A 16,460-nucleotide genomic window follows, 5' to 3' on the forward strand; every position below is an offset into this window, starting at 1 on the left:
ATGGGACATAACTCCCAAGGATAAGCCTCCCTGCCACCATGGGATTACTACCAAGCACCAGCTGGTGATACAACTGGAAAAATACCTTGAATAAAAGGGGGAAATGATAAAGACAAATGAGTTTATATGGCTGAGACTTCAAAATGAGTTGGGAGGTCATCAGAGAGGTACCATTTATGCACATCTCAGCAGTACCTCAGAGACAGCCAAAGTAGATAAAACCCCAGGTAGTTGTGCTCCTGAGGGTTACAGAGACACCAGGACCTACGGTCATGGCAGATCATTCCGAAGTTCAGTGCCTTGCCAGTGGGCCCTATCTTGAAGTTCGTGCTCCCGAGTGTGACAGAGTTGGACTCAAATGTGATTTCTCTACACATGGCTCATCTGTCCCTTTTATTGAACCTAGAGTTGGTGCTGGAGTTGGTAGGTATATGTCCAAGAGACTTTAATCTCTGGACTGTCCATGAGCCACCTGGGCCCTGAGCCTCACCAGAATTGCAACACTTACTCTCCTGTTCATTGGGCTCACCCAGGACAGCTAACAAATAGGTGAGGATGGACAACCACCACACCAAGGAACTGAGAGAGTCTACAACTGCAAGCAAGAGAGTCCCATCCATGAGACATATGGGCTCAAAGTCCCCTCTCGGTTAGAGATGGAGTGGTCATCACTATCTCAGAATTCTCAGGATTGGAGAATAAAATATGGACTAGAGTGGACTTACTGGTATTCTACTATAGACTTATTGTAATTCTAGCAATGGAAGAAATTATATCATTGATGTGGAGACAGTGGCCACTGGAGTTGCTGAAGGCAGGAAGAGGGAAAAAGAGGTGTAATATGGGGCATTTTCAGGACTTGGAACTGTCCTGAATGACATTGCAAAGACAGATACAGGACATTATATATCCTGCTGTAACCTATACAATGGAGTGGGAAAGAACATAAACTACAATATAAACTATAATCCATGCTGTGTGGCAATGCTCCAAAATGTGTTCATCCTTTGCAATGAACATACAACACTAATGAAAGAAGTTGTTAATGTGGGAAAAGTGGGAGGTATGGGGAGTGAGGCAAATGGGAATCCCCTATATTTTTTTAATGTAACATTTTATGTAATCTATGTATCTTTTAAAAATAAATTTAAAATATATTTTGAAAATAAAATAAAATATATACGTGACTTTCTTCTTTTTAAAGATTTATTTATTTATCCCCCTTTCCCTCCCCCCACCCTGCTATTTTTGCTGTCTGTGTCCATTTGCTGTGAGATCTTCTGCATCTATTTCTCTTTTTGTCTTCTCATTTTTTCTCCTCTAGGATTCACCAGGATTCAATCCTGGAGACCTCTGATGGGGAAAGAGGTTCCCTGTCAGCTGCGCCACCTCGGTTCCTGGTCTCTGCTGTGCTTCACCGTGACTCTCCCTTTCATCTCTCTTTTGTTGCGTCATCATCTTGCTGCATGACTCACTTGTGTGGTGGGCACTGGCTTATCACACAGGCACTCAGCTCACTTGCACGGACATGCTTCCTCTTCTTTTTCACCAGGAGGCCCCAGGGATCAAATCCAGGTCCTCCCATATGGTAGGCAGAAGCCCTATTACTTGAGCCACATCCGCTTCCTCGTATGTGACTTTCAAAAAAAAAAAAAAAGAGCGTGCAAGGCCAGGTTAGATTTAATATAATCAATTATTTTTAAAAAGCATAGCAAAGACAAACATTTATGAATGTAGATAGTAATTCAAATATAATAAAAAATTTTTTTAATAAGTTATGGAAGCTTTACTCCTAAAAAAGTTCTGTCCAGGCACGTTTATCTCATCTAATCCCAACAAAATCTCAGTTGTTCCTCCAGTGTTCAGAAAGATACACAAATGAACAAATAGTCAAGATCTCCTGGGCTATGGTGTGGACCATTGACCATGAGGTGCAGCGGTGCTCAGAGATATATTCACCAAGTGCAATGAATGTCCCATGATGATGGAGGAGGTTTTGGTTATGGGAGGAGTGGGGTGAGGGGAGTGGGGGGTATATGGGGACCTCATATTTTTTTAATGTAACATTAAAAAAATAAATAAAGACAAAAAAAATAAAGACAGAAAAAAAAGAGAAAAAAAAGATCTCACTAATGAAGAAAATGAAAAGAAAAAATACTTAATCATATTCATATCTTACAAAACTAAAACCCATGGATTGTTTTTTGTTTCTTTCATTTTTTTTTATCTTTAGCATAATATAGTACCTTCTTTGCTTTTGCTACAAAAACATTTCAATATTGGGGAGTGGATGAAGCTCCAGTGGTTGAGCACCTGCTTCCCATGTACCAGGTCCCAGTTTCAATCCCTCGTACATCCTAAATACAAAGCACACAAACAAAAAACTCATTGTGGAGCAGATGTAGCTAAGTGGTTGAGCACCTGCTTCCCATTTCGAGGTTCAACCTCTGGTACCTCCCTGAAAAAAAAAATTATAATATTGTCCACTACAGTCTCTAAATTACATTAGCTATATTTTCCCCTTGTATCACCAGAGTCTTAACCACAGGAAATAAAAGAACAGAGTTTCTATTCCTAGCTCTTCTTAGCCATGAGCAGGCTCACAGCATTTGCACAAGGAAACGATGAGAGTCCCATAAAAAGGGGAGTGTCTGAATTTTCACTTTCTTCCACGTAAGGTGATGCACTGTCGGCTACGGAAAGCACAGGCGGGCCCAGGAAGGTCTGCGGGGCCGTGGTGACAAGAGTGACCGCCACAAAGCTCACAGGAACGGAAGGGGCGCTTGCCCCCACACATCCCGCTCAGAGCACGCTGGCCAGCTTGTGCTCCTCCGAGGCCTGCAGGCCGGCGCCTGACCCCATTGCGTCCAGGACCCGGGCGCGGGGCGGTGCTGGACCTCTGCCCTGGCCACGCGGCCAGCAGGGGGTAGGACGGGAACCCCGCGTTTCCGCACGTGCCATCACCGCCTCCTGACGAGGCATGCGGTCAGGCACTTCCCAGCTGCTGAGGGATTTCCTAATTCCACTTTTTGTTTTTTTTAATGTATGTAGAAGTTTTTTTTTTTTCCTCTATTTTTTTTTAAAGGTTACATTCAAAAAATGTAAGAGCCCACCCCCCTCACCCCACTCTTCCCACATCAGCACCCTCTTTCATCATCGAGGCACATTCATTGCATTGGGTGAATATGTCTTGGAGCCCTGCTGCACCACATGGATAGTGGTTTATATTACAGTTTACACTCTCCCCCAGTCCACCCAGTGGGCCATGGCAGGGCATACAATGTCCAGCATCTGTCCCTGCAGCACCACCCAGGACAGCTCCAAGTCCTGAAAATGCCCCCACATCTCATCTCTTCTTCCCTCTTCCTGCCCTCAGCAGCTACTGTGGCCACTTTCTCCACATCAATGCTACAATTTCTTCCAGTACTAATCACAATAGTTCCATAGTAGAACACCAGTAAGTCCACTCCAATCCATCCTCTATTCCGCCAGCCTGTGGACCTGGGCTGGGTGTGTCCACTCCACCTCTGCATCGAGAAGGGGCTTAGATCCCACAGGATGATGGACTGATGTTCTCAAGCAGAGGGAATTGTGACTCTCGAGAGAATTGGTGGTTCCCAACGGGTTAGGGCAGTCGAGTATGGCAAGCCCTCAACATTGTTGCAAGTATCTGTGAATCTGGTCCTTCAAGTAATGAAGATTGTCACTGTGGGCCCTGAGCAGAGAGGGAGAGAGGTATTGCTTAGATGGAATCAGTGTAACTGTGGGGCAATGCAACGATGGATATAGGACACCAAAAGTATATAAAAGTCTATAAAATGTCAACCATAATGTAAAACATAAGATAACTAAAAATTTAGAAAATTGTGTAGTGTAAAATATAAACCATAATGTAAACCCAAATGGAACCTCAGTTGAAAGCTCTTGTTTCAGTATCTGTCCATCAGTTGCAGCAAATATTATATGAACAGGTAAAAAGATCATTGCTAGGAAAGGGACAAAGCATTTGGTGTTGGATATGTGGGAGTCCCCTGCATTGTACATGTGAATTACTGTGATCTAAAACATTTGTGAAGACAACACTAATAACTGTACTTTTTAAATGTCTGTGGCCACTGTCTGGGGCAGGCTCACCTCAGCTCCCCCGGGGGCCCCCGGCCAGCCTTCCTGCCTCCAGGCCGTCTCCCCATTCCTCGTGCAGTGGTCCCACCTGACCACCGCCCCCCTCAGCCCAGCTTCGCCCAAGTTCTCCCGCCACGCCTCCGTCTCCCTGCAGCATCTTCCAAAGCACGGGCACGACCTCTGGCGAAGCAGCCGCCCCTCCGAAGGTCACGCAATGACATTTTTAAGAAATGGAAGAGAGCAGATCCCACCGGAGCATTTCCAGTATAGCAAAGCCCCGGCGTTTTCCGCGATCTGCCCACTACCTTCCTCTCTGCCGGGGTCCCAGTGAAAACTTCTTCCTCGGATGTGGTCAGACAGCTTGAAAGCCAAGGCCCATCGCCCTCTCCTCTCTACGTAAACCCCGCCTAATTGTCAGGTCCCAGAATCTTCTCTCCCTGCTTCCTGCAGCAGGTGCCAGAAAGAACTGGCGGCTTCAGCCCCAGGTTCTCATGGCTCCGTTGCTCCCCTCGTCTGACACGCGCTGGGGGGCGGGATGGGAGGTTTCTGCTTTCCCCCCACCAGGGGCGATGGGGGAGTCCCGCACCCCGGCCTGAGTCATCTATGCTCCCGGGTCAGTCGGGTGCAGTCCCTGAGGGAACCCGCCCTGGGAGGGGGCCAGGCACGGCCAGGGCCCTGCCCAGGAGATGCCAAGTCCGCTGGGTGGGGCTGTCCCCTCTGGACCCCAAGGCTCCCTAACTCCTATTCAGCTTGGGCTGAATTCCAGCCCCGTTGTTTCCCAAAGTGCAAGCTACAGCTCATTCATGACAGATAAAAGAATGTGGTGGGCCGGCCCCAACCTTTAAAAAACAGACAATCGTGCAGGACGCCGTGCATGCTTGTTTTGTGAGTTCACCGCTTTCACGATTTACTTACTGTTTCCACTTGTTCATGTACGAGCGCTATATCTCGACACAACTATTTTTTATTTTAAAAAAAAAGGCCAACACAGAGAAAGGATCTGGTACCATCTCAAGAGGCTTTCTGTTTCTATCAGGTCTGCAGTCACCCTTGAGGGGGCCTCGGGAGACTGGTAATTTTCTGCATCCCGTCTCGGTGCTTGGGGACAGCAGTGACACTTAGAAAGCGTCGGCTTTCCTGTAGGCGTGTCATACCCCATACAAAAGGGAAAAAAAACATAAATAGGACGGGCAGCCTGACGTGCCCACTTTCGTGGGTCTTGGTAAACCACCTCCATGGCTAAATGCCAAAAACGGGGGTGGGGGAAGAGAAAGAGACTTACCTTTGAACTTGCATCAGCCCTCGGCTGAACGCCGATTTCAACATTAAACTCCGGGGAGCGCCTCTTCCCATACACACACAACCGGCCACGATGCACAGAGCAAGCAGCGATTTTTAAAGTTTCAGAAACAGGGTGATCCCACAACTGCCTTCTGTGAAGAAACCTGGACACAGCCGCCCCAGGTCCGGGGGGCCATTCTGCCCTGAGAGTCTGAGTACTTTTTTTTTAACTCCCCCTCCCCCCTTGCAGCTTGCTTGCTGTCTGCTCTCTGTGTCCATTCGCTGCGCGCTCTTCTGTGTTTTTATTTATTTTATTTTATTTTTAAAAATTATTTATTTTTTAAAATTACATTCAAAAAATTTGAGGTCCCAATCAACCCCACTGCCCCCACCCCCCCACCCCCCCCACCCCCCACAGCAACACTCCCTCCCATCATCGTGATACATCCACTGCACCCAGTAAGTACATCTCTGAATATCACTGCACCCCGTAGTCAATGGTCCACATCATAGCCCACACTCTCCCACCAGTGGGCCCTGGGGGGATCTACAATGTCCCGTAATTGTCCGTGAAGCACCACCCAGGACAACTCCACGTCCCGAAAACGCCTCCACATCTCATCTCTTCCTCCCATTCCCCAAACCCAGCAGCCACCATGGCTACCCTTCCCACACCCATTCTTCTGTGTTTTTATTGTCTCCCTTTTCGTTGCGTCACCTTGCTGATTCTGCTTTCTGTTGCAGGGCAGCACTCTGTGGTCGGCGGGCAAGCCTGCCTTCACCGGGAGACCCCGGGCCGCGAACCCCGGGCCTCCCATAGAGTAGACGGGAGCCCAATTGATTGAGCCACCGCCGCCTCCCTGAATACGGGGTTTTTTTAAATTCATTTTTTAAAAATATTACATTAAAAAAATATGAGGTCCCCATGTACCCCCCACCCCCCTCACCCCACTCCTCCCCCGATAGCAACAATCTCCTCCATCATCATGAGACATTCATTGCACTTGGTGAATACATCTCTGAGCACCGCTGCACCTCATGGTCAATGGTCCACACCATAGCCCACACTCTCCCCCAGTCCACCCAGTGGGCCATGGCAGGACATACAATGTCCAGTAACTGTCCCTGCAGCACCACCCAGGACAACTCCAAGTCCCGAAAACGCCCCCACATCTCATCTCTTTCTCCCATTCCCCACACCCAGCAGCCACCATGGCCACTTTCTCCACACCAATGCCACATTTTCTTTGATTACTAATCACAATAGTTCATGAATAGAATATCAGTAAGTCCACTCTCATCCATACTCTATTCCTCCATCCTGTGGACCTTGGAATGGTTGTGTCCACTCCACATCTATGTCAAGAGGGGGCTGAGATTCCACATGGATGCTGCATGCAATCCTCCTGCTTTCAGTTGTAGGCACTCTCGGCTCCATGGTGTGGTGGCTGACCTTCTTCACCTCCATGTTAGCCGAGTGGGGTAAGTCCAACAAACCAGACGGTAGGAGCTGAAGTGAACAGTTTTTGTTTGGCCCTGCTTGCCAACCTCCAAAGGAGCCAGCCCCCTCCAGCTGCTCTTGCCTCTCTGTTCCCGGCACGTGGCCTCCTCCCGTCGGGAAGCTCTGGGCTCCCAGCCTGCTGTCACACCTGCCTGAAACCCGCCCCAGGCCACCTGCCCTCGCTGGCTCTGGGCGCGGCCCTCCCGAAGCCGGCAAGCGCGGTGCCCCCCGACCCCCGGATCAGGCCTGTGACCCCACCCCGACGCCTGGGCCCCGATGGGGTGCGCCCAATGCCCCCGGGGCCAGGCGCGCAGCAGCCGCAGCTCGTCCCGCAGGAGGAAGCCAGAGGCCGGCGGTGCACGGCACACACGCCCCGCGGGGCCGGCACGGCAGGGGCAGGCGCTGCGCCATCCCTGCCACCTTGGCCGGAGGGCGGTTGGGACGAAGGTTCCTCTGCGGGGAGAGCACCCGGGGCTCGGGACACGCGCAGGACCCCTCGGGCCGGCCCCAGCGGCGGCCTCTGCGCTCGCGGCAGAAGTTGTGGCCGCGGTCGGTCATCACCGGGTCCGTGAAGTGGCCGAGGCGGATGGCGCAGGTGGCCTCCTCCTGGCGGTGGGTCCACAGGTCGGGGCGGCCCTGGCACCGGTGGAGCCGTGGCGCACTGGCCCTCTCCGCGGACCAGGCACCGCGGGCCACCGGCAGCCTTGGGGAGCGCCAGCGTGCGCAGACCTGGCCATGATTTGGTTCCCGGTGCCCCCTAAAGAAGACAGCGAGCGGGTGCGACAGGCAGGCGCTGATGCCACAAGATGACGCAACAAGAGACACAAGAAGGAAAACATAATGAGAGACACAACAAAGTAGGGAATGGAGGTGGCTCAAGTGAGTAGGCGCCTCCCTCCCACATCGGAAGTCCCGGGTCAGGTTCCCCGGGTGCCTCCTAAAGAAACAAAGATGAACAGACACAGCAGGTGCAAACAACAAGGGGGTGGGGAGAGATAAATAAATAGAATAAATATAACAGGGGTAGCTATACTAATATTGGACAAAGCAGACTTTAAATGTAAAAAAGTTATAAGAGATACAGAAGGCCATTGCATATTAATAAAAGGGATAATCCACCATGAAGAAATAAGAGTCATAAATAACTACACACCTAACCAGGGTGCCCCAAAAACATGAAGCAAACTCTGGCAAAACAGAAGGGAGAAAGAGGCATCTCTACAATAGTCATTGAGACTTTAACACACCACTCACATCGTTAGCTAGAACAACTGGACAGAAGATCAACAAGGAAGCAGAGAATGTGAACAACATGGCAAATGAGCTAGACCTAACAGACATATACAGAGTGTTGCATCCCATTAAGCACTCTGTGCTTCAGTTTCCTCCGTGGAAAAATGGGAATGAAGCTAGGACCCACTTCTTAGGATTCTTTTGAGGATTGAAATGAAATCTTACCTTTGTCTGTGTGGTATTTTGCCAAGGAGATTGCTTACCTTCACATATCAAGTTAGCTAGGTTATGGTGTCGAGTTATTTGGTCAAACAAGCTCTGGCCTGATGGTTGCTGTGAGGGTGTTTTGTCGATGAATTTACACCATTAGTCAACTGACTGCATCTACAGCCAATTGCATCTACTGTCAACAAAGGAGATTGCCCTCAGTGATAAGGGGCATCTCCTCATCCAATCAGTAGGAGGTTCTCAAAGCCAGAATGGAGGATTTCAGAAGCCAGGAAGAAGAAATTCTTTCTCTCCTGTAGCCAGTCCCCTGGGGAATTCACCTTCCCCTTCATCTGAGTTTCCCACTTGTGACCTGCCCTACAAAATTTGAACTTTCTGATCCCCAGTCATGTGAGCCAATTCCTGCAATAAACCTCTTAACATGTATATATACAAATTTACACAATCTGGAACACAACCTAGGGGACAAAGCTTCACAATGGGGATGAACGCCTTTGGTGACACACCAATGAAGAAGTCCGGCAGATGATGAATGGCTGTCAAAACCAGTTCGACAGGAATGGGAAAATGTTCTTTGTATTTTTTAAGATTTATTTTATTTATTTATTCCTCATCCTTGTTGTTTGCATGTGCTGTTTGCTCTCTGTGTCTGTTGTTTGTTCTCTGTGTTTGCTTGTGTTCTTTTTTTTAGGAGGCTCCAGAAACTGAATGCAGGATTTCCCATGTGGGAGGGATGCACCCAATCACTTGAGCCATCCCCGCTCCCTGCTTGTTATGTCTCTCATTGTGTTTCCTCATTGTGCCTCCTCATTGCATCATCTCATTGCGTCATCTCATTGCATCTTCTCGTTGCATCATCTTGCCATGCCAGCCCATTGCACCAGCTCGCTGTCTTGCACGTCTTTTTTAGGAGGCACCAGGAACCAAACCCGGGACCTCCCATGTGGTAGGTGTGTACCCAACTGCTTGACCCACATCCACTTCCCAGGAAAATGTTCTTTGACTTTCCCTCTAAAGTTCCCACGTCTGTGGACTGAAGGGAGAAAGGGTACATGACTACTGTGAAGAATCAGGGTGAATGTGGATCCTGTTGTGTTTTCCATGAGGTTGGTTCTCTCAAAGGACAGAAGGTTCCAGAAAACAGGCACACTTGTCTCACTCGGTGAGCAGAACCTGGTGGACTGCTCTCAGGCCGAGGGTAACTACGGCTGCAACGGTGGCTTTGTGGACAGAGCTTTCCGGTACGTCAAGGACAACAACAGCTTTGATTCAGAGCAATCCTGTCCACACGCACTGCCACCATGAGCCCAAGTATCCCACGGCCAACGACACTGGCTTCGCGGACATCCCTAGCAGGAGAAAGCACTCACGAAGGCAGTGGCCCCATCTCTGTCGCTGTCACGGGAAGCCGCGAGTCCCTCCAGTTCTGCACGTCAGGCGTTTATTGTGAACAAGAATGCAGCAGCGGAGACCCGGAACCCGGCCACGGGGTTGGCCATGGCTTTGGAGGAGCAGGCTCAGGTCACGATAAGTACCGGCCATCAAGAACAGCTGGCGTGAAGATGGGGCACGAAGGCCACATCGAGAGGGCCAGAGTCGAGGACGACTGCGGAATCGCCACGGCAGCCAGCCAGCCCGCCGGGTGACCTGGCCGATGCATGGCGATCAGGAAGCACTTGAGGACGGCATACTGAAGGAATTTTATTTTAAAACTGACCCAACCTGGGGAACAGGATGTGGCTCAAGCAATTGAGCACCTGCCTCCCACATGGGAGGGCCTGAGTTCGGTTTCTGGTGCCTTCTAAGGAAGACAAACAAACAAGGAGCAGACATCAAGCAAAAAAACAATGAGCAGACAACAAGCAAAAAACAAATGAGCAGGGAGCAGATGTGGCATAAGCAGTTGAGTGCCTGCCTCCCACACGGGAAGTTCCAGGTTCAGTTCCCAGTGCATTCTAAGGAAAAATCAAACAGACAACGAGCAGACAACGAGCAAAAACAATAAACAAAAACAATGAGCAAAAAAAGCAAGCAAACAGACAAGGGAGACATCTCAGGGAGGGAGAATGGAACTGACCCAACTCTTGTGTGGGATAAAACGTATGAATCATTGAGGACCCAAGACTTGAATTCTGTGACACTTTTACAAAGGTAAAATGTTACCACTATTTAATTACTATAGTAAAGGGCCTTGTAATATCATAACTCATTGCTTGATACTAAGACTTGAATTTTCATTTTTTTCCCAAAAAGAATGTACGGTTTTACCTATTTAACTAAAACTTAATTTCATGAGCTAAAAAAAAAAAAAAAAAAAAAGACAGTACTTAACGAATGAGCCTGCCTGTGTTCCAGTAAAACTTCATGGGTACTGAAATCTGGATTTCATATAATTTTCACATGGCATGAAGGATGATGCTTCTTTTGACATATTCAACTATTTAAAAAGGTAAAAACCAATTTTAGCTTGTAGGCTGAACCCTCCCCCCCCAAAAAAAAAAAAAAAAATGGCAGTCCGGATGGCTGGATTTGACCCAAGGATCTAGTTTGCCAACTCCTGGGCTAAAGAGTGGAGACAATACAAAAGAGAAGGTGGTTCAGAGGAAGTTAAGACAATTCACACATGGAGTGGACGGTCTCTAGAGACCTGAAATGTTTGGCATCAGTGTGGGTCACGGCAGCGGGATTTGCTTTCTCTCAACTGTCACCTGGAACTACATCACGTTCCAGCTTCAGCTCCAACAGCAGGTCCCCGAAGTACTATGGAGCAAGGAAAGCAAACCAACTTCACGCAACAACGTGGAGAAATCTTCAGAGCGTGAACAGAAAGGACGGCACGCGGTGATGGTCCATTCACATTGAGCTCAGAAACAGGCAAAACTAGACTGTCCTGTGAGGCCAGGGCAGGGCTTCCTTTTAGGGAAGAAGGGGGCAATGTGTGGGGAGGGGAAGGAATGGTTTCCTGACCTGGGGGGTTGGGCACCCGGCTGTGTCCACTTCGTGATCACTCGTTGAGTGCCGTATTTGTGCTTTGGCATCTTTTGTGTTCAGCTTTAATTTTCAAGAAAAAAATTTTGAAACACTGGTTCTCAGCTGGAGTGATTTTTGCCCCCTCCCCCCCCCCGCCCAGGGGACATCGGCAGAGCGGAAACAGCGGTGCCGCCTTCCCTGATGTGGGAAACAAAGGCATGTTGTTTCCATGGAAGCAAGTTACTTCTTTGACCACTGAGTCAAGCTGTCCCTTATGATTATCGGTGCGGAGCACAATCTTGGCTGGGTCAGCACACCTGCAGGCAGAACAATACCTATAGAACAGAACAACCTGAGTAACAGGATTTATGAGCATAGTTACTGATTTTTATAATAATAGTTCCAGTAAAGTTTGTTGGTGTTCATCAATCACTAGTTAATATAGAATGAGGTAAGGGTAATAGGTAACTTGATTTTATGCTGAATGTCACGTATGTTAGGGGTACATATACTAGCCCCTCGACTCAATAAAGTTGTCTGATGAGCTTGAGAACTCAATGCTCTCAGATCCCCTGAACCCAATCTTTCTTTGTCTTTCATTCCCGATACCTCGGGTCACCGACCAAGACTCCAACAGGTGGCGCCCAGACGAGGGGCTCGAGGCAGAGGATTCATCAAGACACGGCAGCGTAGGACCTTCCACCTCTGGATCGGGAACGCGGAAAGCTGAAAAGCCTTTTTTAAGGTAAGGAGCGTCGAAATTAATTAACCCGGGTAGATTGCTGCTTCATATTATTAAGTTTTGCTTTCCGTTAACATCAGGGTATGGGTAATCAACCAGGACGCTTGGAAGAATATTCACAGGTTTTGAAAACACTGTTACACAGTGTAGGCGTCACAGTTAAGACTGCAGATTTGTTAGAATTGTTTGCTTTGGTTCAAAAGCATTGTTATTGGTTTCAACCGCAAGGAAAGAATTTGATGAATGTTAAGCAGTGGAGGCAAGTAATGAAAGCATTGCGGAGAGCATATCAGAAAGGAGAGAATATACCTGTATCAGTTTGGGCCTTAGGACAGCATATTGCTGCTGCATTAGATCCTTTGCAGTCTGACGAAGAGGATGAGATTGTTCTTTTCTCAAGGGAGGAAACGGCTATGAATGATACAGGTAAAGACAGGAACTTGGAGGAGGATCAGGAAGAAGAGGAGTTATTTGAAGTTAAAGGCACAAATCCATTCTTAACTAAATCCATGTCGGAACTAAATATTTCTAAGGCAAACATACATCCTAATTTGACTCATGAGGTTCCTTCTGCACCTCCAGAACCTGGAAAAGTACCTAGTGGACTTTTCTCTACTGACCTGCCTTATGTTCGTAGCAGCTTTAAGCCAAATCCTGTGCCTGTTACTCCATTAATGAGATGTCTTTTACTGGGATCTAGTCAAGGTGAGCCTCTGGCTATGCAAGCTGTAGCAGCTTTTCCCGTAACTATTCAACAAATTCCTCCTGATGCTGGACACCCACAAGGGGGTGTCAAGTTTCATCCTGAGCCAAAAACTTTTAAACTATTGAAAGATTTAAAATGGGCAAAGATACTAAATAATGTCCTTGTTAGTGAAATCAGGCTTGTAAGAAAACTCTCTGTTAAAGTGTTAACTAAGATAAGGAAACTATTCTGGCAGCAACTCTGCAACCCCCCTGCTGTCTACATGACAATGTAGCTGTGGGCCAGTGGGGGTTAATAGAGTTAAGCCACTGAAAAAAGAGGAAAACATGGCAACATTGGTGTTCTGTTTTGTTTCCATGCTAATTCTAATTGGGCTTATTTAACCAAGATAATAAAATTAGTACAAAATTTTTATCAAGGTTTAAAAAGGAATTTTCAGTTTTAAATCAATAGTTTACTCCTGAACTTCAAGTCTCAGTATAGTCTTACAGCGTAATAATCCAAAAATGTGTGTTAACGGTCTGTCTAAACTGCTAAATTACAGTTTTAACTACATTTATGCTGCTCAAGTTATCTTAACTGATTGCTGATAACTAATAAAAATGTTTCCAAGCACAAGCTTGCATGTTACAGGCAACATGGATTCCAGAAGAAATCTGAAGAAGTGATATTTAAAATGTGATATAATGGAGAGTTTAAAAGCAGCTATACCAAGAAAGTAAGAATTATGAGTTAATTGTAAACTGTATGTTTCTGTTACTGTGTTGATTGTTCTGTGCTTGTTCGTTCAATGTCAGTGTATATTTTGATACCTCCAGATGGTAATATAAATTAATAAAAATTTATAAAAGAGCTCTATTCAAATGGCCAAAAATTAAATAAGCACTCATATTAATACATAAGTTTAAATGTTAATAAGATCTCTACAATGATAAAAATTGTGAGTCTTGATTAACAAAATTACAGTAAGTCTTTTTATAAAAAGTTGTTCTTGCCTAGATTGAAATGAATAGTTTATTTTTCTTCACAGGATAATATGAAGGATGTAAAACTTAAATGAATATTAAAAAGGTTAAAAGTTTGTGAGAATGCTAACTGAAATTTAATAAGTTTTTGCAAAAAAGTATGTTTTGCCCTAACGTAGGATGGCTAATTTTCATAAACTCTTGGAACTTAAATGCATGTGGCAAGTTATAGAAAGTATTGTGGTAACTTAAAAAAAAAAAAAAATGTGTTCTGTAAAAGTAAAATTTGTCTTAAAATAATATAATTATAGTCCATATGGTTATAAATAATTATAAAAAGTCTTATGAAGCATTGTTTAAAGTGTTTAAGTGGCTAATTCCAAAAGGTCATTATTAAACAAACCTGAATTAATAATAATAATAATAAAAGGTAATTTTATAACAGAAAAGCTTGGCTGCAGCCAGCCTCCTTTGACAACTTGCTTCTAGGAAACTGTTTCTGGTATTGCATGCTACTAAGTATTAAAAGAAAGAAAAGTTTTATCTCTTTTAAAGGAACATAATGTTCAAAACTGCTTTCTCAAAATCAAATCCTGAAAAGTAGCCTTTCATTCCAAACTAATTATAAAAGATATGTTCTTTTACCTTGAAAGAAAAATTATAAGTTAAATAAAAGGTGTTTTAAAGTGTTATAAAATTAACAAGTTTTTTCTTTCCTTTAACCCTCTGTTAATTGAAGTTGTATGAGTAAAAGGTTTCTATAAATGCTTAAAAGTGTATAAAGTTACCAATATTTCAGCATAATATTAAAAAGAAAAGTACAATGTGGTTAATTGTGGTTTTAATTATTATAAAAGAGTGTGTGTCACAGAAATAACCTCTTATCATAGATTAAAGTAACAACACTGTAATATGCAGCAATCCCAAACACTGCTAGTTTGTTGCAAAAAATTAATATCCAGCTGTGTTGCTATCACTTTGTTTTAAAACTTGCTAAGACTTTCTTTAGTGTCTTCTTAGACAAATCAAGCCAGCTGCATTCCTCTATCTGTAAAAAACCCAACAATAAACTTCTGCAGTGCTTTTCTGGGCTATGTGCATAGCCCAACCATCCTGTACAGTATTTACTATAGTGATAGTAATACAAAAGCAGCATACGTTACTTCTTGAAAAGAACAGGCTTGGCAGACTCCATTCACGTCTGCTCAGCGTACTGAACTTGCTGCCATCATTAAGGTGTTAACAATATTTAAGGAACCTTTGAATATTGTTTCTGATTCTGAATATGTATGTCTTACTGTTAAGCATATTGAAACGGCTCATATCTTTGTTACTGATGAATTATCTCAACTTTTTGCTGATTTGCAACATCTGATTAGATTACGACAGCATCCTATTTACATTACACATATACGTTCTCATACCTCTTTGCCTGGTCCTCTGACAGCAAGTAAAGCTCGAGCTGATTTATTAGTGGGGTGTTTACAAAGTGCTCGTGATTACCATGCTTTAACTCACATTAACGCTAAAGGCGTGCGAAATAAATATCAAAAGTTAACAAGACTACAAGCGCAGGAAATTATTCGTACTTATTCTACCTGTGGAGCACTGACAGCAGTGCCTTTTCAAGCTGGAACTAATCCCAGAGGCCTGACTCCTAATCAGTTATGGCAGATGGATGTTACTCACATTCCATCCTTTTGTAAACTACAATATGTTCATGTTTGTATTGACACTTATTCTCATTTCATGTGGGCTACTGCTCAAAGTGGGGAATGGTTTCATCATGTTCGCTCACATCTCTGGTCTGCTTTTGCTGTAAGGGGATGCCCTCTAAAAATTAAAACTGATAATGGACCCTCTTACGTTAGTAAATCCTTTGCTTCCTTTTGTAGGAAATATGCTATTGAACATGTTACCGGCATTCCCCATAATCCTACAGGTCAAGCTATTGTTGAAAGATGCCATCATACTCTCAAGACTATGCTTTTAAAACAAAAAGGGGGAGATGATGGTATGATATCACCTAAAGATCAATTGGCTAAAGCTTTATTTACCTTAAATTTTCTTAACGTTTATGATTCTATGACACCAGCAGAATGTCATTTTGGACATTCTCAAACATCCACAGAAACTGCAGAATCTGAGAATCAACCAGTATTTTGGAAAGATGTTTTAAGTAATGAATGGAAAAAAGGCAGGGTTAAAGTATGGGGGCGAGGTTATGCTCTTATCATTTCAGAAAATGGAGAAGAAATCTGGCTTCTGGAAAAAAGGATTAAACCTAGGACTGAAGAAGTGGAGTCTTCTACACATATGGATCTTACTGATAGTGAGTGAAACTGGCGATGGTAATTACACATATTGGGTTTATATCCCTTACAATCCCTAAGGTTACTTAGAGTGTTAACCTGGAAAGATCCTCCTTTTCCTGTTTATTTGAATAAAACTCATATATTTCCTGGACCCGTGGATGATAGACTACCACTTAAGTCACAAGAAGAAGGACAAAGGATTTATTATCTCCTTCTTCCATTTGATTTCCAACCTCTTTGCATTGGCAATCGCCCACCATGTATGGCTGTGAAAAATAGAACTATGATCAATTTTAGCCATAATACTACTAAAAGTTTGGTAACTTTATTCCCATCCTATCAATACCAAGAATATAAGTATCCAAGTTATAGTTGTCCTAAGAGGAATGCTGGTGAT

The 16,460-nt window shown here is 45.0% G+C and overlaps 2 long non-coding RNA genes across 6 annotated transcripts in view; one reads left to right on the plus strand and one right to left on the minus strand.

Annotated features, from left to right (window-relative positions):
* Nucleotides 1–2,191: 2,191 nt before the first annotated feature.
* Nucleotides 2,192–16,460, minus strand: part of LOC131274641 (uncharacterized) — a 72,362-nt gene continuing 58,093 nt past the window's right edge. Inside the window, exon 5 of the long non-coding RNA XR_009181946.2 lies at nucleotides 2,192–2,357. This is a non-coding gene — a long non-coding RNA (uncharacterized lncRNA). The remainder of the gene's footprint in view (nucleotides 2,358–16,460) is intronic.
* Nucleotides 11,507–16,460, plus strand: part of LOC111761548 (uncharacterized) — a 40,219-nt gene continuing 35,265 nt past the window's right edge. For 4 of the 5 annotated variants that reach the window (XR_009181939.1, XR_009181937.1, XR_009181936.1 and 1 more), the window contains exons 1-2: nucleotides 11,507–13,501; nucleotides 15,991–16,099. This is a non-coding gene — a long non-coding RNA (uncharacterized lncRNA). The remainder of the gene's footprint in view (nucleotides 13,502–15,990; nucleotides 16,100–16,460) is intronic. The other variant, XR_009181942.1, reaches the window with a different exon arrangement.

Source organism: Dasypus novemcinctus, chromosome 19, assembly GCF_030445035.2.
Source record: "Dasypus novemcinctus isolate mDasNov1 chromosome 19, mDasNov1.1.hap2, whole genome shotgun sequence".
In the NCBI taxonomy this organism is placed as follows: Eukaryota; Metazoa; Chordata; class Mammalia; order Cingulata; family Dasypodidae; genus Dasypus; species Dasypus novemcinctus.